At 34.4% G+C, this 24,323-nt stretch overlaps 1 pseudogene across 1 annotated transcript in view; it reads right to left on the bottom strand.

Annotated features, from left to right (window-relative positions):
* Positions 1 to 23,764, bottom strand: part of LOC148949987 (diphthine methyl ester synthase pseudogene) — a 163,201-nt pseudogene extending 139,437 nt beyond the window's left edge. The window contains exons 1-2 of the transcript XR_016141979.1: positions 23,723 to 23,764; positions 19,627 to 19,860 (exon numbers count right to left, since the gene is read on the bottom strand). The product of XR_016141979.1 is annotated as a diphthine methyl ester synthase pseudogene (transcript). The remainder of the gene's footprint in view (positions 1 to 19,626; positions 19,861 to 23,722) is intronic.
* Positions 23,765 to 24,323: the final 559 nt, after the last annotated feature.

Genomic DNA, 24,323 nt, shown 5'->3' with positions numbered 1-24,323 from the left:
TTTAGGTTTCTGCCGTAGTTCTTTTTTTTCAAAATTAAATTATTTACTATGGCCTGAGTTAGTTCTTTACCATACCGTAACAATTTATTTTATAATAATTTTATAATTATATTTTATAATTATTTTTGTTAATTACAAAAGGTTTTTATATAGGTCTATAGCAGTTTCCTTTAAAATGAGCCTTCACACAGCTCTTTATTATGACCACGAACTATTTGATTTTATACTTCAGTTACTATGGGTTACGGTTCGTTCCTTATAGTAAATTTATTTACAAAAAGTTTTTAACCCCATTAATTTCCTTTGAAATGAGCCTTTGAACAACTCTACGATGTTCCAGTGTCAAGCTATCTGTGGAATTACTAACCTATACTATAATTAAGTGGGGTATAAAATTTAGTATAGGCAAGAGGTCGTTCTTTATCATAATCCGGGTTGCAGCGGTAGCTAGCAACCTAGTAAGAGACGATCACGTCCAATGTTAAGAAATATAAAAACCCATAGTTCCTAAAAAAGGTTTCAGATCAAAACAAAAAGTACAACATTAGAACCGCCTTGTCTGAAACCCCTGTATAGGAAACTTTTTGTCCCTTGGCTTGAACAGCAAGGGAAATATATTGGCTTGAAAATCAAGAAAATTGACTTTAACCACGTTATTCTCCCCAAACGGGATATTTTTTTCTTTTTTTTTCTTTTCCACAGATAGCTTGGCACTGGAACATCGTAGAGGGTTGTTCAATAGCTCATATTAAAGGAAATTAATTGGGTTAAAAATCTATAGTAACTAAAATAAATTATTTCTAAAAGAGAATAAATTTTTCCACCAAAAACTGCATTTTTGATGTCTTTTCACACTGCAGTCTTCCAAACATAATCGTATACCAGTTATCCGGGCTGCAGTGGTAGCTAGCAACCTAGTAAGAGACTATCACGTCCAATGTTAAGAAATATAAAAACCCATAGTTCCTAACAGAGGAGTCAGATCAAAACAAAACGTACACCATTAGAACCGCCTAGTCCGAACCCTACATATAGGAAACTTTCTGTCCCTTGGCTTGAACAGCAAGGGAAATATATTGGCTTGAAAATCAAGAAAAGTGGCAGCTACTACAGCATTCTGCCTAAACGGGATATTTTTTTCTTTTTTTTCTTTTGCATCCAGAGATAGCTTGGCACTGGAACATCGTAGAGAGTTGTTCAATGGCTCATTTTAAAGGAAATTAATTGGGTTAAAAATCTATAGTAACTAAAATAAATTATTTCTAAAATAGAATAAATTTTTCCACCAAAAACTGCATTTTTGATGTCTTTTCACACTGCAGTCTTTCAAACATAATCGTATACCAGCGGTAAGATTTGAACCCACGCCTCCGAAGAGACTGGTGGCTAACACCAGTGCCTTAGACCACTCGGCCAGGCTGCCTCTCATAAATAAATATATATGTGAATTTGGGTTGCAGCAGTAGCTAGCAACCTACTAAGAGACGATCAGTCCAATGCTAAGAAATATAAAAACCCAAAAATCCTAAAAATAGAGTCAGATCAAAACAAAAGTACATCATTAGAAATACCTTGTCTGAAACCCTACTAGATAAATAATGAACGTCATCATAGTTTTATATTAGAGCTATGAAGTGAATAGAAAAACACGAAATTATATTGTTGTTTCTGAAGTCGTCATGAAATAATACCAATGCGCCATGACGTCATACGCCTTGACGTCATAATTAGTATATAAGGAAAGTCAAAACTGAAAATTCTCTCATTCTTGATAAGAATAATGGTTAGATCAAAGCAGGCTATACGTAAGTTGAAAAAATAGTACTACACAAACAACAGAGATAGTAACTTGAAAAGAAAAAAGCAAAGGTATTCAACCGACCAGGTGTATCGAGAAGTATAATTGAGAGAGCAAAAGAAAGCAGCAAGATGTGTTATCACAATGATGAAGATTATAGACATGCAAAAATTGAGACAGCCAAACAAAAGATCAAGGAACGGTATGGTAATGATGAATATTACAGAGAAGCAAGAATTGAGCAGGCTAGACAAAAGATCAAGGAGCGTTATCACAATGATAAACTTTATAGAGAAGCAACAATTGAGCAGGCTAGACAAAAGAGCAGGGAACGGTATGATAATGATGAAGATTACCGAAACAAACATAAGAAAAAAGTTGCTACCAGAATAATGGGTAGATACTGGGGTGACAAAAGCTATAATGAACTTAGAGCTAATGACTTAGAGTCGCGCGCGACTAGAGTCGCGCGCGACTCTAAGTGAACCTAGATCAACCCAAGAAAAAAGTTTTTGTCACTCTAATAAGTTTATCGCTAGTTTTTTTTTCCAAGTGAAAGTAAGGAACAACACTAATATTTTTTCAAACAGTTCGTGGTTACGAACTGTAAGTAAGGAGCGACACTGTTCAATAGTTACCAAAACTCTAAAAACTGGAATTTTGATATCCATGGATAAATCAATAGAAACATATTTTTATGCTGATTTCAAATATATAAGTGATTTCAACTTATTAAATTTAGTTTTAACAATCAAAAGTTATGCAACTGAGAAGATTTGCATTATTTTTGAATAAAGGAGGAAACTCCCCCTAAAATTCCTATAACTTTAATATAAGTGATTTCAACTCATTTAATTTATTTTTACCAATCAAAAGCTATGCGCCTGAAAAGATTTGAATTACTTTTGAATAAAGCATGAAACCCCCATAAAAGTAATAGAACTTTAATCAAAATCATACCTACCGATTCAGCATAAGAGAAAACCCTACTTCGGAAGTTTCAAGCTCCTATCTGCAAAAATGAGGAATTTTGTTGTTTTTTTTGTCAGAAGAAAGATCACAGATGCGTGTTTTTTTTTTTTTATTGTGTTCGTGGTAACGAACTGTAAGTAAGGAGCAACACGGCTCAATAGTAACCGAAACTCTAAAAACCAATTAATAACTTGCTCACATGCTGTTAAAAAACTCCTGATCAACTTCGGAAGTTTCAAGCTCCTATCTGCAAAAATGTGGAATTTTGTATTTTTTTTTTTTTTTTTTAAGCTCCTATCTGCAAAAATGTGGAATTTTGTAATTTTTTTTTGTCAGAAGAAAGATCACAGATGCGTGTTTTTTTTTTTTTTTTTTATTGTGTTCGTGGTAACGAACTGTAAGTAAGGAGCGACACGGCTCAATAGTAACAGAAAGGTTTTTTTTTTATTGTGTTCGTGGTGACGAACTGTAAATAAGGGCGACTTGGCTCAATAGTAACCGACACTCTAAACACAAATTACGAGCTTGCTCAGAGGCTGCTACAAAACTCCTGGTCAACTTCGGAAGTTTCAAGCTCCTATTTGCAAAATTGTTGACGTATATATTTTTTTTTGTCAGAAGAAATATAAAAGATGCGTCCTAATTTTTTTTTCTATTGTGTTCGTGGAAACAAACTGTAAGTAAAAGGCGACACGGCTCAATAGTAACCGAGATTCTAAAAACCAATTAATAGCTTGCTGACATGCTGCTACAAAACTCCTGGTCTACTTCGCAAGTTTCAAGCGCCTATCTGCAAAAATGTGGAATTTTGTATTTTTTTTTTGTCAGAAGAAAGATCACAGATGCGTTTTTATTTTTTTTTTATTGTGTTCGTGCTAACGCATTGTAAGTATTGAGAGAAACTTATAAATATTAACCGATTAGTTGATTTTTTTGTATTGTGTTCTTGTCACAGATATTTAAGTAGAGGGTTAAACAGATAAAAATTAAACCAAAAACAAAAAAAAAAAAAATATATTTCTGAAAAGTTGCTACAAAAATAATGGTATAATAATCAAGTTTAAAGCTCCTCTCTGCAAAAATGTGGAATTTTGCGGCTGTTTCCAAAAGATTTAGGATGCATTAACCAGAAATGACTGAAAAGTGTTTGATTGGCAGAAGGATGTATTAGCGAAGTTATAGTGGAGGGCGAGTTGCTAGCGAAAAACCCGTGTGGATGAGTTGAAATAAAAAAAATTTTTTTAACATGAACTGTCTGAAAAGTGTTTTGGGGGAGATGGGTCGATTGCAAGAAGGATGTATTAGCGTAGTTATAGTGGAGGACGAGTTGCTAGCGAAAACCCCGTGTGGATGAGTTGAAAAAAAAAAATTTAACAAGATCTGGCTAAAAAGTGCTATGGGGGAGATTGTGTGATGGGCAAAATTGTGCATGAGTGTCCCTATAGCTTAAGGCAAGTTGCAAACGAATGATATACGCTAATAGTGGATTTTGATCGCAAACAGGTTTTTTGTAAGAAGTTTATGAAAAGTAAAATTCGGTTGCTCATAGTTGACACTTAAGTCTAGGTATGGATCAAAAAATAAACTATTTCTGTAGAATCTGAGCTAATAAGGGTTTTTTTTACCATAAACTCTAGTTTCCTGTAAGAAAATTCTGCAAAATACAATTCTCTCGTTCAAATGTGAAACTTAGGTCCATTCTCTGATTCAAATGTGGAAAAACCCGTGTGGATGAGTTGAAATAAAAATTTGTTAACAAGAAATGACTGAAAAGTGTTTTGGGGGAGATGGGTTGATTGGCAGAAGGATTTATTAGCAAAATTAAAGTGGAGGCTGATTTGCTAGCGAAAAACCCGTGTGGATGAGTTGAAATAAAAAATTTTAACAAGAAATGGCTGAAAAAAGTTTTGGGGGAGATGGGTTGATTGGCAGAAGGATGTATGAGCGAAGTTATAGTGGAGGGCAAGTTGCTAGTGAAAAATCTAAGCTAATAAAGGTTTTTTACCGTAAACTCTAGTTTTTTGTAAGAAAATTATGGAAAATACAATTTACTGGTTCATAGGTGAAACTTAAGTCCAGGTATGGAAGGTAAAATAAACTATTTCTGTAGAATCTGAGCTAATAAGGGTTTTTGATCATAAACTCTAGTTTCCTGTAAGAAAATTATGGAAAATACAATTCTCTGGTTCAAATGTGAAACTTAGGTCAATTCTCTGGTTCAAATGTGAACTTAAGTCCAGTTTTGGATACTCATAATAATGAGGTCTGTTGGTTTTAATTCAATTTTTTTTTCATGAAAACAAAATACTTTTTTTTAAACTTCGAAATTATTAAACTTTTTTTTTGTACGCATATTAAAATTAAAAAATATTATTACGACTCCAGAAATTGTAATATGTTATTTGTCAGAGACACAATGTGGCTTTCCCACTGGCATTCTATTTTCTACTTAATAGTTCGACTTGATAGGAATTCTAAAACTCGACATAAATTATTTCAACAGATACACGTTAGCGCGCTAAAGAGAAATTTGAGTCACATAAGCTTGGGTTATTAAGCGTTTGAATCTGATAAGAAGAAGTTTAATTTCTTTTAATCCCCAAGATGTAGATTCCTCTCTCGTATGATTTTCGTAATAATTAACCATTATCGCATATGCTTAGGGATATTAAGCGTTTGAATCTGATAAGAATGGTGTTCAATTTCTTTAAACAAAATTTTACTAACACATTCCACACTGTGACCAGTGTAAAAACAAATCCTCTTGATATTATTTGAAGAAATCATTACATAAAAATTCTTGTTTGAGATGTTAATATATTCAATTTCTTTTGTATATAATGTAGTTTCAATTTGAAACTTTAAATAGTTTGAATATCCATTCTATTAATATAACTTCAAAGATATTTGGCATTTTTTACTGTGGATACATTAGCGTGAAGAAATCAGCGTGTGGAGTGAGTTTTGAATGCGCATTTCTACTGTTGACTAGTGATCATCAAGAAGTCTCTTGTTATCACTGGTATATAAAATAAAATATGTATGCGTAAAATGAAGAGAGGTGGCGCAGTCAACTATACTTTATAAACAAAATAGGTTTATATAATAGAATGATTCTTCCATCCTATAACAAAGGGAAGGATTTATCCTACATAAAAAGAGGAGGTTAGAGAGGTATGCTGTTTTTTGGCGTAACAGCACTGTACACAAGAGGGAATGAGCCCACTGACTAACTTTTAATCGAGAAATGCAAATCAGATATACCGTTATTCAACTTGGAAGACTTTAGTTGTGAGATATTTCCGAGTAAGATACACAGCCCAGAGGACGAGGTTCGATTTTTTAGTAAATGGGTACCAATAGATATTCCTTCTCGGAATATGTGTGAGATATCCTAAGAAGAAGAAGAAGAACAAACAAATCCGTAATATAGATTGGAATCATACTGAATGGATGACAAACAATGATCAATTTTTACAAGTCATCACACTCATGACTACCCAACGGTCTTTTTAAAGACCACCAATTCTATAAACACTTCGTAACTATGGTAATATGAATCTTTTAGGTTCAATGTCTGAAGCTAGCTTCAGCTGAAGCTTAGGATAGTAGCGAACATCCTACTGTAGGGCTCATTTGAATGACAATTAAAAGTTCTAGTGCCCATGTTTAAGTGACCAAAAAACTGAAGGGGTAACTATTCTCCATTCCTTGCTGAATTTCCCAAAAACTACACAATCCAAATTTTTAAAAAGCCATTTTCTTCAGCATAGTCAAAATTTCTAATAATTATATCATTGAGGATGACTTAATCTCCCCAGGTCTCCAGGGGGAGGGACTGCAATTCTGATCTTGGGAAGGCATATGGAGTGTCACGCCCCAACTTTTTGACTTTTTGGGGTGTTTCTCCCTTTTTTCGAAAATCTGGCTCCCATTTTTCAAAACCTCTTTTTCTTCTAAGGCTAGGATCATTTGCTTGATAGATATTAAACGTAGTGATAAACGAAAAACTTGCAGAAAAGTATCAATTAATATAGCAATTGTGGAACTGCAACAAATCGACATCAATAAAAAAATGAAACACAAAATGAGCCGAAACTAAAAGAATTAACTGAGTCAGACTCAAAACGAACAGAAATTAACATAAGTTGGGCGCGAAACCCCTATGCCTTCCCAAGACCAGAACAAAATATGCACTTTACTGAAAAATACAAGTGAATGTGCATTGTCAGTTTAATATACATATACTGATATTTAGTAATCAAAATGTTAATATCATTTGATATGTGTCTTATGTCCCAAAAAAATTTTAAGATAGTACATTTTTGTAAATAAAAAAAAGTTTAGTAAAATTCTACGGTACTGTTCTATTAGCTGTAAACCATACAAGAGGTAAAGTTCGGTTAATGCTAATGAAATAAAACAAAATAGGATAAAAATGTAATAGTTTAGAAACAAAATTCATTTTTTGCAGAAAAAAAATAAATAGGTTAAAGATAATTAAATAAAAAAGAATAGTATAAAAATGTAAAATTTTATAAAAAAAATTAATTTTTTTCAAAAAAAAAAAAAAAAAAATATATTAACCGAGTCAAACTCAAAACGAGCAGAAATTAACATAAGTTGGGCGTGAAACCCACATGCCTTCCCAAGACCAGAACAAAATTTGCACTTTACTGAAAAATACAAGTGAATGCGCATTGTCAGTTTAATATACATATACTGATATTTAGTAATCAAAATGTAAATATCATTTAATATGTGTCTTATGTCCCCCAAAAATTTTAAGATAGTACATTTTTGTAAATAAAAAAAAGTTTAGTAAAATTCAATGGTACTGTTCTATTAGCTGTAAACCATACAATAAGTAAAGTTCGGTTAATGCAAATGAAATAAAACAAAATGGGATAAAAATTTAATAGTTTAGAAACAAAATTCAGTTTTTGCAAAAAAAAAAAAAAATTCACTTGTATTTTTCAGTAAAGTGCAAATTTTGTTATTTTTTGTCTGCTTTTCAAAATGTTAGTATTTGGAAGTCTGTCAGTTAACACTAAGCTGTAAATCGGGTAACTCTCTCACAGTAACAATAGGCTTAGCAGTGATTAGATCTCATTGTCAGCGACAATTCAATCAGATCAGAGTTGTGCAAAATGGAATACCTTTTTGCAAATTGAGTTAGCTTCTATTTCATAGACAAAATATTTGAATTCCTTTTATTCAAATCACCTATCAAGTTATCAAAAAAATATATGAAGTAGAAATCTGGTCTGTAAATGAACATTATAGCCATATCTGTAGTGAAGCGTTTTTCTATTCATAAACAAATTTTTAAAACTAAAAAGTTACCCCCTCCGCCCTCAAAAAGTTCACAAAAACACAATAGCCATATCTGTAGTGAAGCGTTTTTCTATTCGTCAACAAATTTTTTAAACTAAAAAGTTACCCCCTCCTCCCTCAGAAAGTTCAGAAAGACACAATAGCCTTATCTATAGTGAAGCATTTTTCTACTCTTATGTTTTCAGATTATTGAAAACATATAATTTTTCCATATCGTCCATCAAAACCCAATTCCTAATATAATTTTTTAAACTAAAAAGTTTCCCCCTCCTCCATCATAAAGTTCACAAAAACACAACAGACATATCTATAATGAATCTTATTTTTATTCATAAACAAATTTTTTAAACTAAAAAGTTTCCCCCTCCTCCCTCAGAAAGTTCACAAAAACACAATAACCTTATCTGTAGTGAATCGTTTTTCTATTCGCACAATATATTTTTAAACTAAAAAGTTACCCCCTCCTCCCTCAGAAAGTTCAGAAAGATACAATAGCCTTATCTGTATTGAAGCATTTTTTCTACTCGTATGTATTTCGAATCTTTAACAGATAACATTTTTCCATACCATCCAACAAAACCCAAAAAGTTCCCCCCTCCTCCCTCAGAAAGTTCACAAAAACACAATGACCTTATCTGTAGTGAAGCGTTTTTCTATTCATAAACAAATTTTTTAAACTAAAAAGTTACCCCCTCCTCCCTCAGAAAGACACAATAGCCTTATCTGTAGTGAAGCATTTTTTCTACTCGTATGTTTCCCGAATATTTAACACGTACCATTTATTTGAATCCAACTACTAATCAAGTTAGTGTGACCGCCGCTCTCTCTAACCGTCTGACCCCAAAAAATGCGTGTTACCTCATAAGAAACCCGTCTGCTAAGCCAATGTACCGTTCCTAGTAATAGGTGAAGGACCCTGGTAAGCCAATGTACCGTTCCTAGTAATAGGTGAATGACCCTGGTAAGCCAATATACCGGTTAAACTACACATATATCCATGCCTCAGGTTTGTGAAAGTGCATGTCTATTCAGGACCTTTACCACTATTACTACTGAAGTTGAAACTTAAAACGAACAAAAATTATTATTTCACAGCCTATCTAACATATATCAATAAAACTAGAGCAAATAAATCAAATGGTGAAATTTCCTTATGTTTGAAGGATTACTGAAAACTAGCGCTTTACTGAAAACACAAAACAATATAAGAGTTTTGGTACGGTAAAAATAAACATTTAAGGACACTTTTCACAGTATAAAAGTAAAGCCTTTTTAGATTGTTGATATATTTAATTATTCTTTTAATTTGGCATCACTTCTGCACAATGAGCTCAGTTCAATGATTGACTGTCATTTTGGATCTGAAAAAGACATTTCATGATTATTTTGTAGACAAGTTTGAAGTGAAGGAATCTCATTAGTATTAAGACTACAGATCAAGGCCGTCTCCAGGGGGGGGGGGGGGGGGCGGGGGTACCCGGTTTGAACCCCCCCCCCCGAAATTTTTGACCGAGTCAAAAATAAGTAAAAAATTAGTACCCCCCCCCCCAAAAAAGTCAAAAATTAGTAACCCCTCCCCCGAAAAAAAATCCTGGATCCGCCCTTGCTACAGACTAGCCTTAAAATTTGTATCACAATTTGGAATTCTCCGTTTTATAAAGAGAAATAACTGGATCTCCAGAGTCTATATTATGGTTGATATGCTCTTCATTTTGAGTAATGCTAAGTGAGGCCAAGATGTTACCCAATAAATCAATCCATTACTTTTTATGCTCTTTAATGACCGTAAACTTATTATTTTTATGCCTGAGTTTTTAAGATAATTTTAATTGTATACTGAAAGTTACTGATATCACAGCTCCTGTAAGACTACGAAAAGTTTTATAGATTAGTTTGTTGTTGTGAGGCTACGTATTTACTTTTGACTCCTAAATCATTTTTTATACTTGGCTTTTATGTTTTCAGTAAAGCGCTATTTTTCTGTAATCCTACAAACATAGGGAAATTCCCCCAGTTGATTTATTTACTCTAGTTTTATTGATATATGTTAGATTGGCTGTGAAGCAATAAGTTTTGTTTCAACTTCGCTCCTTACTTCCCTCGGAAAAAAATTTATTTTCTAAATTAATCTTGCAAGAGATCTAAGCCAGGTTAGACCTAATCCCCATTTCGAAGGGGGGGATTCAGACAACTTTGTTTTTAAGCTTAAACACCCATATTTCCACGGATTTGCGCTACAGCGATCTTAGGGGGTAGGTCGAAGGATTTCTCCTTTAGTTATACCATACATCTGAGCGGGAAAGGGGTAATTCGGGCTGTACCAACTAAAATCTATAAGTTTAAGGACTGCTTCTTAAACAATTTCTTGTATTTCTGTCGTAGTAATTCACCTATTTTTTGTGTTGTTTCTGAAATGCTGGTCCCTGAAAATTCCAAGCCGAAGGGAAGAAAAAAACAAAATATACCGTTTGAGCCAGGGACTTTAGGATAAACTTTTCATCCGTTCGTGAAAATATGCAGTTCCTTTTCGAAGAATATTTTGGGTTTCTAGGCCTTTGCCCTTAACTTAAACATTAAGTTTTTTAGTCCAAGGAACTTGAGGATGTAAAATTCAAACCAGTTGGAGACATAAATTTGACGATCTATTTACAGATTAATTAAAAAAAGCTTTTTCCACAGAATGAGTTTTTCAAAGAAAAGTAAAGAACTCCATTAAACCGTAAATGAGCAAAAATCAAATAATCTACCAAGGGTGAAACTACCACAAATCAGCATCGATAAATAAATGAAACCCAAAACGAACAGAAATTACAATAAATAACCGAGTCAAACTCAAAACGAGCAGAAATTAACTTGAGTAGGGCTCAAAACCCCTATACCTTCCCAAGGCCAGAACATAATTTGCATTTTACTGAAAAAATATGGATGTTTTTACTTTTATAGATTAAATAAATTAAATAATGTCAGGAATTTGAATGCTATATATCAGTATGTGTATATTAAACTGGCAATGCACATTCATTTGTATTTTTTTCAGTAAAGTGCAAATTATGTTCTGGCCTTGGGATGGCATTTTATTTTTACTTTTTTTGGTTTAATGGAGTTCTTTACTTTTCTTTGAAAAACTTATTTTTTGGAAAAAGTTTTTTTTAATTAATTGCTGTTCGTTTTATATTGACAAAGTATTTTCAAAGAAAAAGAAAATAATACTTGAAATATTTCGTTTTTCTAAGACTTTACAGTTTGGCCTGCTATTTGTATGCTGGAGAAAATTTTTCTGCAAATTTTAACAACATGCACAATTTTAAAAATCTGTACACAAATAGTAACGTTTAATTTAATTTCATACCTCCTCTAGTTGACCTGAAATTTTAAGAGCAAAAGTAGCCCCGAAAGTTTGAACATAATACCCTCAGTCGTTCCTGGGATACTGCTGAGATGCCTTATTGGGAATTAGCATTAACACAGTTAATTTTGATTTAATCTTAAGGCAACATTTAGTTTTTAAACATAAAGGGTAAATGGGTGGGTGGGCGGGGGACTAGATACCCTCCAATCACTTTCTACTATTAAAAAGGGCATTGGCCCTTTCTATTTTCAATCGAAAGAGCCCTTTTCGAAGTTCCTAGGACAAGTCCTTCGATACGAAGTGCCCTGTTCTAAAAAAAAAAAAAAAATACCTTGTACCCAAATCGATCTTTACTATAAAAATGTCAAGCCTTCCAATCACTTTCGACTATTAAGAAGGGCACTAGCCCATCCAGTTTCTAATTGAATGAGCCCTTTTTGAGTTTATACGACAATAATTTCTATAGAAACCTTATATGCCCCCAGGGCATAAATTACAACCCTTGCCTTGAGAGCTGTGAGGGGATTGTCATCCTCAAATACCTAGTTTCCAGAATTTTAAACTACGTTAAACAAAACGACTATTTCAAAATTTTGATTGGATGTGTTTGTGGAAATGGTGGGCGTGAGTGGGGCGTTAGCTGCTTTCCAATCACTGTCAACAAATAAAAAGGCACTAGCCCTTTCAATTTCCAATATAATGAGCCCTTTTGAAGTTTCTACGACAACGCTTTCAATAAAAACCTTATATGCCCCATGGGCATAACTTACAACCCGTGCCCTGAGGGCTGGGCGAGGGGGGTGTCCTCTTCAAAGACCTAATTTCCAGAACTATCAACGACGTTGAAGAGAAATGTTATCTCAAAATTTTGATTGGATGTGTTTGGGGAAATGGTGGGCGTGAGAGGGGGGTTAGTTAAGCTCCGATCACTTCCGACTATTAAAAAGGACGCTAGCCCTTTCAATTTCCAATCGAATGAGCCCATTTTGAAGTCTCTACGACAACGCTTTCTACAAAAACCTTATATGCCCCAGGGCATAACTTAAAACCCTGAGGGCTGTGAGGGGGTTGTCATCCTCAAAGACATAATTTCCGGAATTTTCAACTACGTTGAACAAAATAGTTATCTAAAAATTTTGATTGGATGTGTTTGGGGAAATGGTGGGCGTGAGATTTACTTTCCCTCCAATCACTTTCGACTATTAAAAAGGGCACTAGCCGTTTCAATTTCCAATCGGATGATTACTTTTTGAATTTTCTGCGACAACACTTTCTATTTCAAAAAAAAACTTATATGCCCCCAGGATATACCTTACAACCCTTGCCCTGAGGGCTGTGGGGGGAGTGTCATTCTCAAAAACATAATTTCTAGACTTTTTAACTACGTCGAATAAAATGGCTATCTGAAAATTGGGATTAGATGTGTTTGGGGAAATGGTGGGTGTGAGAGTGGTGTTAGTTATCCACCCATCACTTTCGACTATTAAAAAAGACACAAGCCCTTCTAATTTACAACCGAATGAGCCCTTTTTGCAGTTTCTACAACATCACTATCTATATAAACCTTATATTCCCCCAGGGCATAACTTAGAACCCTTGCACCGAGGGCTCAAAGGGGATTATCGTCCTCAAAGACCCAATTTCTAAAACTTTTAACTACGTTGAACAAAATGGCTATCTGAAAATTTTGATTGGATGTGTTTGGGGAAAAGGTGGGCATGACAGGGGGATTAGTTGCCCTCAAATCAGTTTCGACGATTAAATAGGGCACTATCCCTTTGAATTTCCAATCGAATGATCCCTTTTTCAAGTTTCTACGATTCTAAGGCAAAGCTTTCAATAAAACTTTTATATGCCCCCAGGGCATAACTTACAACCCTTATCCTGAGGGCTGTGGGGGGAGTGTCATCCTCAAAGATATTATTTTTGAGACCTTTCAACTACTTTGAACAGAATGGCTATCTCAAAATGTTGATTGGATGTTTGGATAAATGGTGGGCGTGGGAGGGGTGCTAGTTGCCATCCGATCGGATTCTACTACTAAAAAGGGCATTAGCTCTTTCAATTTCATACCAAATGAGCCAATTTTGGAGTTTCTACGACAACACTTTCGATAAAAATCTTATATACCCCCAGGGCATAACCTACCAGCCTAACCTTGAGAGTTTTGGGGGTTGTCATCCCCAAAGACCTAATTTTTAGAACTTTCAACTACATTGAACAAAATAGCTATCTAAAATTTTGATTGGATGTATTTTAGGAAAAGGTTGGCATGAGAGGGGGGTTAGTTGCCCTCCAATCACTTTCGACTATTAAAAAGAGCACTAGCCGTTTCTATTTCCGATCGAATGATTCCTTTTTGAATTTTCTGCGACAACGCTTTCTATAAAAAAAACAACATTATATGGCCCCAAGAGCATAACTTACAACCCTTACCCTGAGGGCAGTGGGGGGAGTGTGATTCTCAAAAATATAATTTCCGGACTTTTCAACTAAGTCGAACAAAATGGATATCTGAAAATTGTGACTGGATGTGATTGGACGACCCTTTCCTATTAACGGTTTTTTTTTTTTTTTTTTTTTTTTTGGAGTAATAATTGTTTCAGTTTGCAAAACCCTTTAACCGTTACTAGGAAAGGGTCGTCCAATTTTAATTTGGTGTTTTTATTTTAAGGTTTGGTTTTTATATTTTTATCAGTTTTATTCTGCACTGAGGACGATCAAGAGGAGGTCTTGACTAAAATATTTGCATAATTTTTAAATTTTTTCACTGGCGGTTAATTGTCCCCGTTTTATTCCTTTCTTCGGGATTTTTTGTTTATAAATTATAACCCTTACCCTCAGGGCTGTGCAGGTGGTGGTCGTCCTCTATAACATAGTTTCCCGAACCTTCAAATACGTTGAACAAAATGGCTATCTCAAAATTTTGATTGGATATTTTTGGGGACAAGGTGGGCGTGAGGAGGGGCGTTAGTCGCTCTCCAATCACTTTCAAGTATTAGAATTTGCACTAGCCCTTTCAATTTCCAAGAGCCCTTTTGAAGTTTCTACGACAACCCTTTCAATAAAAACCTTATATGCCCCCAGGGCATAACTTACAACACTTGCCCTGAGGGCTGGGGGGGGGGGGGGTTGTCGTCTTCAAAGACCTAATTTCCAGAACTTTCTACTAAGTTGAACGAAATTGCTATCTAAAAATTTTGATTGGATGTGTTTTTGGGGAAAAGGTAGGTTTGAGAGGGGGGTTAGTTTCCCTCAAATCACTTTCAACTATTAAAAAGGGAACTAGCCCTTTGAATTTTCAATCGAATGAGCGCTTTTTCAAATTTCTACGACAAAGGTTTGAATAAAAACCTTATATGCCCACAGGGTATAACTTATAATCCTTGCCCTGAAGACGGTTGGGGGAGTGTTCTGCTCAAAGGTATCATTTCCTGAAATTTCAACTGCGTGGAACAAAATGGCTATCTCAAAATTTTGATTGGATGTTTTTGGGGAAATGGTGGGCTTGGAAGGGGTATTAGTTGCCTTCCAATCACTTTCGACTATTAAAAAGGGCACTAGCCATTACAATTTCTAATCCAATGAGCCATGTTTGAAGTTTCTACGACAACGCTTTCTATAAATAACCTTATATGCCCCCAGGGCATACCTTATAACCCTTGCCCAGAGGGCTGTGGAGGGGGGTTGTTATCCTCAAAGACTTAATTTCCAGAACTTTCCAATCGAACTTCCAATTGAAAGTTCTTTCAAGTGAAAGCAAGGAGCAGCATTAAAACTTAAAACGAATAGAAATTATTACATATATAAAGGGGTTGCCCCCTCCTCAACACCTCGCTCTTTACGCTATAGTTTCCGTTTTGTCCCAATTCTTTAATAATGACTTCTAAAACACAGGGGTCGTTTTATTAGAACAATAAGACGCTTTTTTAGGAGTACTAAAAAACTTTAGCGTAAAGAGAAAGGTGTTGAGGAGGGGGAAACCTCCTTTATACACGTAATAATTTCTGTTTGTTTTCCTATTAGGTTTCAGACGCTTGTTTGCCTTGCAATTCTAGAGGTCATGTTGTTCAACCAACATTCAATTAATTTTTTGTTAGTGTAACTGTCTGAGCTTGTGAATTGAATCACTTACCTCACACTCTAGGCAGGTAGGGCCCCTATTAGGCTATGGACGCTTGTTTGCTTGCGAGTTCAGGCAACTTTTTGGTCAACCCAATATTTTAGCGCAACTATCTGAGCCTATGAATTGGGTGCTAAACCTGGGAAAACAGTTAAGGGAGGCAGGCCAGCTCTGTTAGGCTTTTGACTGGACACTTGTTGGCCTGCAATTCCAGGCGATTTAACCGTCATGTGTCAATTCTAAAATTTGGTTAACCTGTCTGAGACTCTAGGCGGGCGTGCCTCTCCAAAAGCTAACACACAAGTATTAGTCTAGTTTCAGATTCATAACTACTCCCGCTGCTTGCCCAGACCGTTTACCAAAACGCTTGGAAAACAATAGTTCCCGTATGCCTGCGAGTCCAGGAGACCTGTTGGTCATATGTCAATCCTAAAACACGGTAGTCTGCCTGAGACTCTAAGCAGGCAACCCTATTACGCTTAGGTCACTTGTTCGCCTGTGAGCTCAAGCAAATTCAGTCCCCACCCATTTTGCATAGAATTCCAGTCAGTCAACATTGTCTGTCATGAGTCAACCCAGAAATATCTATCATCCCTAAAGTTCTATGACTATCTACCTTAGTTCTATCCCAAGATGGATGGATAGATAATAGACTATCTATCAACAAGTGAAAATTGCATAATTTTTATACATTCCTGAAAAGTATTATGCCAGCTGTGCCTCTCACTCAGACTATCTGTGTTGGCTTTTCTCCAATTAGCCATAGATTGATGACAACTTGATTTTAATTCAAAAATCTACTAAAAACAAGAGTTTGGCTACTGCTCCCTTCCCCCTTCCCTAACTGTCATTTGCGCTTTATTGAAAAGTGCAGGTTTTTTGAACATTGTGCTTTAGTATTTCACAATATCGACGAAAAATAAAAGATAAATCACTAATCAAGATAATTGGAATAAACTATGGAAAATAAACTGAATGTTTAATATTTAATGCCTTTAATTCCGGGATACCTCAGTAATTGCAAACTAATTTTGCTGTATCTTTTTTTTAGTGTTATAGACATTTAAAAATATATTTATAATGTTTTTTGTTTTCAGTAAAACGCAAATGACGCAACGACGCAACTTCCTTCAGTTTAAAATGCCCCTCAACATTCCTCGATGTCCAACCTGAATGCTCTTAGCCTTTTCTGACAAACCCAGGATCAACCCCCCCCTTCAAAGCACTTATCTGCAATATCTCTCTAATGGCTAAGGTTATTAGTTGAAAAATTCAGAGGATATTGAATCGGATGTTTCAAATAGATAATTTCGGAGACCACACTGCCTTTCCATGACGATAAAATAAAAATTCAAAATAGGGATAAAATCCTTTTTAATAGACAGTGTATAATAAATTTCACAAAAAATACCAGATATTTCGGTCACATATACAGTGACCGTCATCAGTAGTAAAACTAAACTAAAACGATTTAAAACAAAAGTTTATATACGAAATCAAATAAAATTATATATTTTTTATATTTCTAATTCTTTTCTAAGCGAAGGTGGAAGCTAGCCTCCTTGACCTTCTTGGATTTGGTTAATTACCATTCAATTATATATCAATTGGACAGAGATCAACTACATTGAGTGAATTGAACTTTACTCTGTAAGATTTTAATAAATTATCATAGATAGAGTTCAACCCAAATTCACCTGTATCCAGATTCAAACCAATATTCTTGAATAAGATTTTCTTTATTTCCAGACTTTCACGAAAATATTGCTTTAAACCCCGATCCCTAGAAATCAAAGAAATCATCGCATGCATAGTTAAGGTTATTAAGTTGAAACCTTATTTTATCGCATGCATAGTTAAGGTTATTAAGTTGAAACCTTATTTTATCGCATGCATAGTTAAGGTTATTAAGTTGAAACCTTAATTTATCGCATGTATAGTTAAGGTTATGAAGTTGAAACCTTATTTTATCGCACGTATAGTTAAGGTTATTAAGTTGAAGCCTTATTTTATCGCATGTATTGTTAAGGCTATTGAGTTTAAACCTTATTTTATCGAATGTATAGTTAAGGTTATTAAGTTGAACCCTTATTTTATCGCATGTATAGTTAAGGTTATTAAGCTGAAACCTTCCAAGATTGTCCAGGAAGACGTTGAACTTAATCAAAATACATTCATGTACCTCCTGAAAAGGGCGTATGTTCACATTGTGAAGATCGGCGAATGGTACTTAGTAGAAACTTTCAAGGGATGTTGGACTAAATCAACAGATACTATGTACATCCAGCTTTTTAAAATAGAGTGTGAAATATCTCAGGAACAATAAAGGGTATTAAATAGAAACTTCCAGAAAATGTTGAGGGGATATTGAACTCGATAAAAACTAAATGCATCCGGTCGTCACGAGGGCATATCTAAAATATCTCAGGAAAGGCTAATGGCATTTAGTTGAGACTTTCTAGGACTGTTGATGGGGATGTTGAAATAAATAAAATTAAACTAATTACAACTAATAAATTTGAATCGAACATTTTAATTCTTAAGCCGAAGAAATGAAAAACTGTAGAAACATTCATTATACGAACCAATAATAACCCTCGGGCCTAGGTAATAAAAAATGAAAAGAAATTAAGTAAAAAGCAAAAATTTCCTAAGCAGACATTTTCCGAAGAAAAGTAAAGAGCCATATTAAACTTAAAACGAGTAGAAAAGAAATCCTACAATGATTTAAACTCAAACCACCAGAAATTACTATTAAAGAATAAATGAAACCCAAAATAAACATAAATTAAAATAAACAGTCATACCAAATATAAATCTAATAGATACTGATGGATGAATAAGGTTAAAACGAGTATGAATCAAATCAAATATCAAACTTGAAACGAAACAAATTACTATAAGCAGGAGTTTGGCTACTGCCCCTTTCATCTCCTCTGAACGTAGTAATTCTAAAACCTATTTTGTCCTTTGCGCTTTACTGAAAACAAGAAGTAAAATCTTGAACTGTTGAGATTTCAAGAAATCAATATTTTTATATGTTAAATATTCAATTTATTTTCGTTAGTTCTTTCCAGTCACCTTGTTTATTTTTTTTAGTAATTATTTTTTTAGTTGTCGTGTATGCTTTAAAGAAACTAAAAAACACTGTTAAAAATTTATACATGTTACTGTGAATGTCCTAAATCTGGTTAATGTCAACATTCACTGGTGACTGTCCCAAATTCATTTTTCTCTGATTGGATTCAATTAACTTTGAGAATCAGCTTTTTTAGTCTTATGCAAGGTTTGATGGTAAAAGTTAAAGTTAGGATGGGTTAAATTAGGTTATAAATGTAGGAAATGGGTTAAAAATCAAACCTAACCTGTGACCATCAAACCTTGCATAAAAGTGAAAAAGTTGACTGGCAACACTGACTAAATCTAAGGAGAAAAAAGTAAAGTTTTACAAAATAAAGTTGTTCATGTCTTAGGAGATTATGTGAGATTTGAAAATAGCACTTTGAGGTACTTCACTAAAATGAAAATTCTAAATGTTTATAAGTTAAGAGATTATCAGTAAGCTATTTTTGTTTATCATTGCTATTCTCTCAGAGGAAGTTATTACGGTTAGAAGAAGATAGAAGAAGAAGAAGATAGAAGAAGAAGAAGGGGCAGTAGCCAAACTTCTCTTTATAGTATTCTTTTCGTATGAAGTTATACTTGAATATTAGATTTAATTTTTACTCGTTTTAAGATTTATTCATTAATCTACATCAGTATCTGTTATCTTCATGTTGGATATTAGGCTATTGTTCATTTAATTTCTGTTTATTTTGGGTTTCGTTTATTCTTTAATAGTAACATATGGTCGTTATGAGTTTCAATTATTGAAGGATTATTATTATACAAATGTATCTCTACTGGTCATAAGTTTAACATGATCTTTACTTTTCTTTAACAAAATGGGAGTTTTTTCTATTAATTAATTTCAGATCCCAATAAATCACAGACACCAACTGCATTCAACATACTTGTACATACCTGTAACCACAGTATACAACATACCTGTAAACCACAGACACCAACTGCATTCATAATTGATGCATTATGGATAACTTTACATTCTATCCCTTTTTGTTTGGCTCGAAGAACTAAGTCTGTGTGAGTGGTAGCTCCGAATGGATCACCAACAACCAGAAAACTTATAAGACTTGTTTTTGCTTCTTCAAGCATTTGGTCACACTGTTGCTCTACATAATCTCGATCTGCTTCAATAAGCTGCCTTCCATATACTTTTTCCTGAAAATATTACCATTAAAAAAAGACGGCAATTAGTCAAAGGTAGATGAGGATTAGTTTGGGAGGAAACTAAAAGCTGCAATAGGAATGCTAGTGAAAACACTTTAAATTTGGTAGAGGAAAGATAGTATTTTTGCAAGAATTTTTGAAGTGATAGACAAGATGGTAAAAATAAGAAAGTGAGAGAAGTAGAATAAGCACTATCGTATGAGTTAAGAAGATGTAAAATGAAGGTCACGAATAAAACTGTCGAGGATCTGGAAGATGTGCAACAAGATATTGCTGCATAGAAGATATGCTGGAAGATGTTGAATTGAAATTTTAAGGAAGTCAGAGTAAGTAGTCAGTCTGGACTTATCTATAAATAACAGTTCAAATAGGGATAAATCCTTGTATTAGACAGTGAAAAAAACAACAAAAAATATACTGGATATTTCATTCACATGATATTTCATTTCCTCTGGACTTACTCCATTTAAACTTAGTACCAGGACCTCAATTAAAGGAAAGTGTCAAATAGAGATGGACAGAACATTTTGATAGTGGTCTGAAAGTGTGATGGAGCTATGGAATGGTATTGTAGACATTACAAATTTTGTGAAGAAAATTTTTATTGGAAAATTTTTTCTGTTTAATTTACTAAGGTTACTAAGAGAAAGCCTATGTAAGAGTGGGGGGGAAGGGGTCAAAAACCATTCAAGTTCATTACTAAATACTTTTAAACCGAATGTTTTGAAAATCGGCAAGTATGGTCCTAACACATACAATGGAACTTGAACTCCCAGGGATTATCTAATGGCCGTTTCCTAGAGAATTATAGGGAGCTATGTTGATGCGCAAGAAAATCCAGCCATTGACCCAATAAATGCAATTTCTACACATTAGACTATTGTACAAGGTGTCATATTGACTATCTAGGTAAACCAAATTCCATTTGATTGCAATGATACAAATGATTGTCACGATAGCAGTTTCAGCTAGTGAGGCTATTATAGCTGAACATGTATGGCCAAATAATCAACTCAATTAAAATTAATCCTTTACTTCCAGTAAAGAAAATCATAAATACAAGATTTTACTGAGAAAAACCGCTCCAAACATTGTGTTTTATGTTAAGATTCACTATTACACATAATGCCCAATTTAAAATCCTACAGAGAGCTTCAGCTTAGGATCCTTCATATGCTTACTTACATATTTTGATTATTGTTTACTAAAGGACCATTTAAATATCATTAGCTTAGGGGCCTTGCAATGAACTATACAAGCACTAATAAGAAAAAAAAATGAGCTAACTTCCTAAAGCTTTGGACAGTAGACTATACACATTAGTGAAAGAAGCAGTAAAAAATATATATTTAAATAAGCAAAAATAAAATAAAAATCGAATTCGGTCTCTTACAAACAATTTTGATCTATCTTAGAATTTTGATCTGTCTGGCTCAGTTCCAAGATCCGGGTCTACGTTTTCCTGATACAAATCTTCCAAGTGATTTGTAAAGGGCAGATTAACTGAGATATTTCTGACTGAGTTAAATTCTTCTATTTCAAGAAAGATTCTCCTTAGTTTTGTCAGGTGTATCACTACTTTTAGAACAGTTGCTTTTGCTAGTTATTGATCCCTATGCTTTTATATCTGAGATATTTCTAGAAACACGAGGACAGTTCTACTAATGAAAAATTTCAGGGGCTACTGAAAAGGGTAGGAATACAAAAAACGGGATTTTTCAATGAAAATACCGAACAAATATATTTTTCAAACAAACAGAAATTATTAAGTATATAATGGGGGTCGCCCTCTGCTCAACACCTCACGCTTTAAGCTAAAGTTTTAAGTTCTTTTTAAAAAGGGTCTTATTGTTCTAATTAAACGGCCCTTGTGTTTCAGTAGTCATTATTAAAAAATTGCGACAAAATTCAAACTTTAGCTTAAAGAGCGAGGTGTTGAGGAGGGGGCAACCCATTTTATACACGTAATACTTTTTGTTCATTTTAAGTTTTAATAATTCTCTTTACTTTCAGTCGAAAAAACTTTTTTTATTCAACTTCTAATCGTTTTTTAAATAATGCCAGGAAATCTGGCCCCACCTCCATGGAGAAACCTTCTCCCCGCGGAAATATCCTCTCAACAACTCAATCCCGGTGAAAATTTACCCCGGATAATTACTCTTAACCACTCTATGCGTAAGATTGAGACGGAAAAGAGAAATCAAGACATAGAAAAAAATGTGTATAAGAATTCTGGAAAATTCCCCCAGCGTATAATTTCCCCTGACACGTTCACTCCCTAGAAACTTCCCACCCCATGGATAATACCCCCGTGGAAAAACCCCAGAAGAAAATTTGCACCCCCCCCCCCACCTTAAAATGTATGCCTACATCCCAATAACAAATACTATGCACAAACAATGGGCAAATTGTATAACTTAAAGACCTTTCCCCTGGGACTGTGGGGGGAGGGTGTTTATATTAAATCCAAAGACTTAGTTATTGGACCTTTCAACTATGATGAACTAAATAACCATTTCAAAATTTTGATCGGACGATTTTGGAAAAAAGAGTGGGGAAGAGGGCCTAGTTGCCCTCCAATTTTTTGATAACTTGAAAAGGGCACCAGAACTTTTAATTTCCGTTCGAGTGAGTCCTCTTCCGATATTCAAGGAACAGTGGGAAAATATAATCACCCCTGAAAAAAAACACACACACAAATAAACACGCATCCGTGATCTTTCTTCTGGCAAAAAATACAAAATTCCACATTTTTGCAGATAGGAGCTTCAAACCTATACAGTAGGGTTCTCTGATACGCTTAATATGATGGTGTGATTTTCATTGAGATCACTTCACTTTTAAGCACTGTTTCCTCCTTTTCTCAAAAATCAGAAAAAAATTCTAAGGCTTTTAACCTTTGATGAGTAAGACTAAACTCAATGAAATTTATATATTTGAAATCAGTATAAAAAGCCGATTCATTTTATATATCTATTGATATCAAAATTCCGTTTTTATGAGTTTTGGTTACTATTGAGCCGGGTAGTTCCTTACTTACTGTTCGTTACCACGAACCGTTTGATATATTCCATAGAGCAATTTAATAAAGCAAACGGTTTGGGTTAAACTGCGACCACTATGATAAGCAGCCGCCTATGATATTTCCTTGGAATGAAAATTTCGATTCTCAAAGGGTTTATGTTGGGGTTTCACTCATTGTTTCTTTTCTTTTCAGATAAATGAGCTATTCTATTTTCTGTAATTGCAGTTGCCTATGAGATGATTTTCAACTGTAAGTTAAACTCTTCGTTAAAGCAACCATTTTGCAAGAGAAAGTAAATTGCTTTAATTATAATTCAGTATGAGTCATCGCATGGGATGGCTAAAATTCAAGTCATTGATTCTGAAAATATAATTAGCGTGAATTCAATTGAGGGACCTGATACATTTGATTGGCCCGCGTCTCACTGAGCCACACCCCAAGTGCCAAGATTCTTTAAGTGTCCTAATATTATTCTTTTAGTCTGTACTGAGAGTGTACATTGAAACCCCGTTTGGGGAGTCTTTTTTTTTTTAGAGTTTATATATGTGCTATTTGTGAACTTCTTTTAGACGATTACAAGTAAGCTATTTTCTACACCTGTATAGACTATTTTTCCATGAACCCAGACAGGGTAGGAAAAGAGTTGCGAGAAATACCGTCATTATCTTATCTACAAGGGGGTCTGTTTACCTTCCAAGGAGATAGCTAGAGATTCTAGTGGAGACCCGGGTTGGGTGCACCCTTGGCCTTAGAGTTTGGCCATTTGACCGTTCGAACACGTTATCATACCCTGGGGCAGGGTATATTGTAAATTGAGTATTAACATACCCTATATTTACAGTACCATTGTGGTATGCGCGGGCATCCCATTGTAATAGTTGGCGCTAGCAGGGCTTTCCCCTCCAGTAAGTGGTGTAGCACCATTTTTGCACCAATAAGTGGTGACATCAATATCTTACCACTCGAATACTGGTGGCAGCAAAAAAGGTCCTATTGGTAAAACTGATAGTAAAGAATTCAGCGTTTTCGAAGAGACTATTTAGTTTAGCCTACAGAGTAGCCTATTGTGATTAGGCTAAATATAAAAAATTTGCGGAGAGAAAAAAAGGCAATTAATTAAAAATATCAGGATGGTTTAAATGGGCTGTTTCTAATTAAGTAATAATAAGAAGTAAAACTTAAGAAACAATATTTCACGCGACTAATTAGCTTATGAGACAAGGGAGGCTGAGCCAACTACTTAAAATCGGCAAATTAAGACGCAACAATTTTTCACGAAAAGAAAAGAAGAGACATTGGAAACATGATTTTCAGTTGGATTGAAATAATAATTAATGCCAACTAAACCTTGGAATAATGGCAGAAAGACAGAAGATTCACAGAAAGTCAGAAAATGGAAAAGAGTTGATAGAATTAGATATGAATTCGA

Source organism: Artemia sp. Qi Xiang Cuo, chromosome 7, assembly GCF_049724085.1.
Source record: "Artemia sp. Qi Xiang Cuo chromosome 7, ASM4972408v1, whole genome shotgun sequence".
Classification (NCBI taxonomy): Eukaryota; Metazoa; Arthropoda; class Branchiopoda; order Anostraca; family Artemiidae; genus Artemia; species Artemia sp. Qi Xiang Cuo.
Note: the sequence above shows the minus strand (reverse complement) of the source record. Positions and strands in the feature narration are given on the sequence as shown.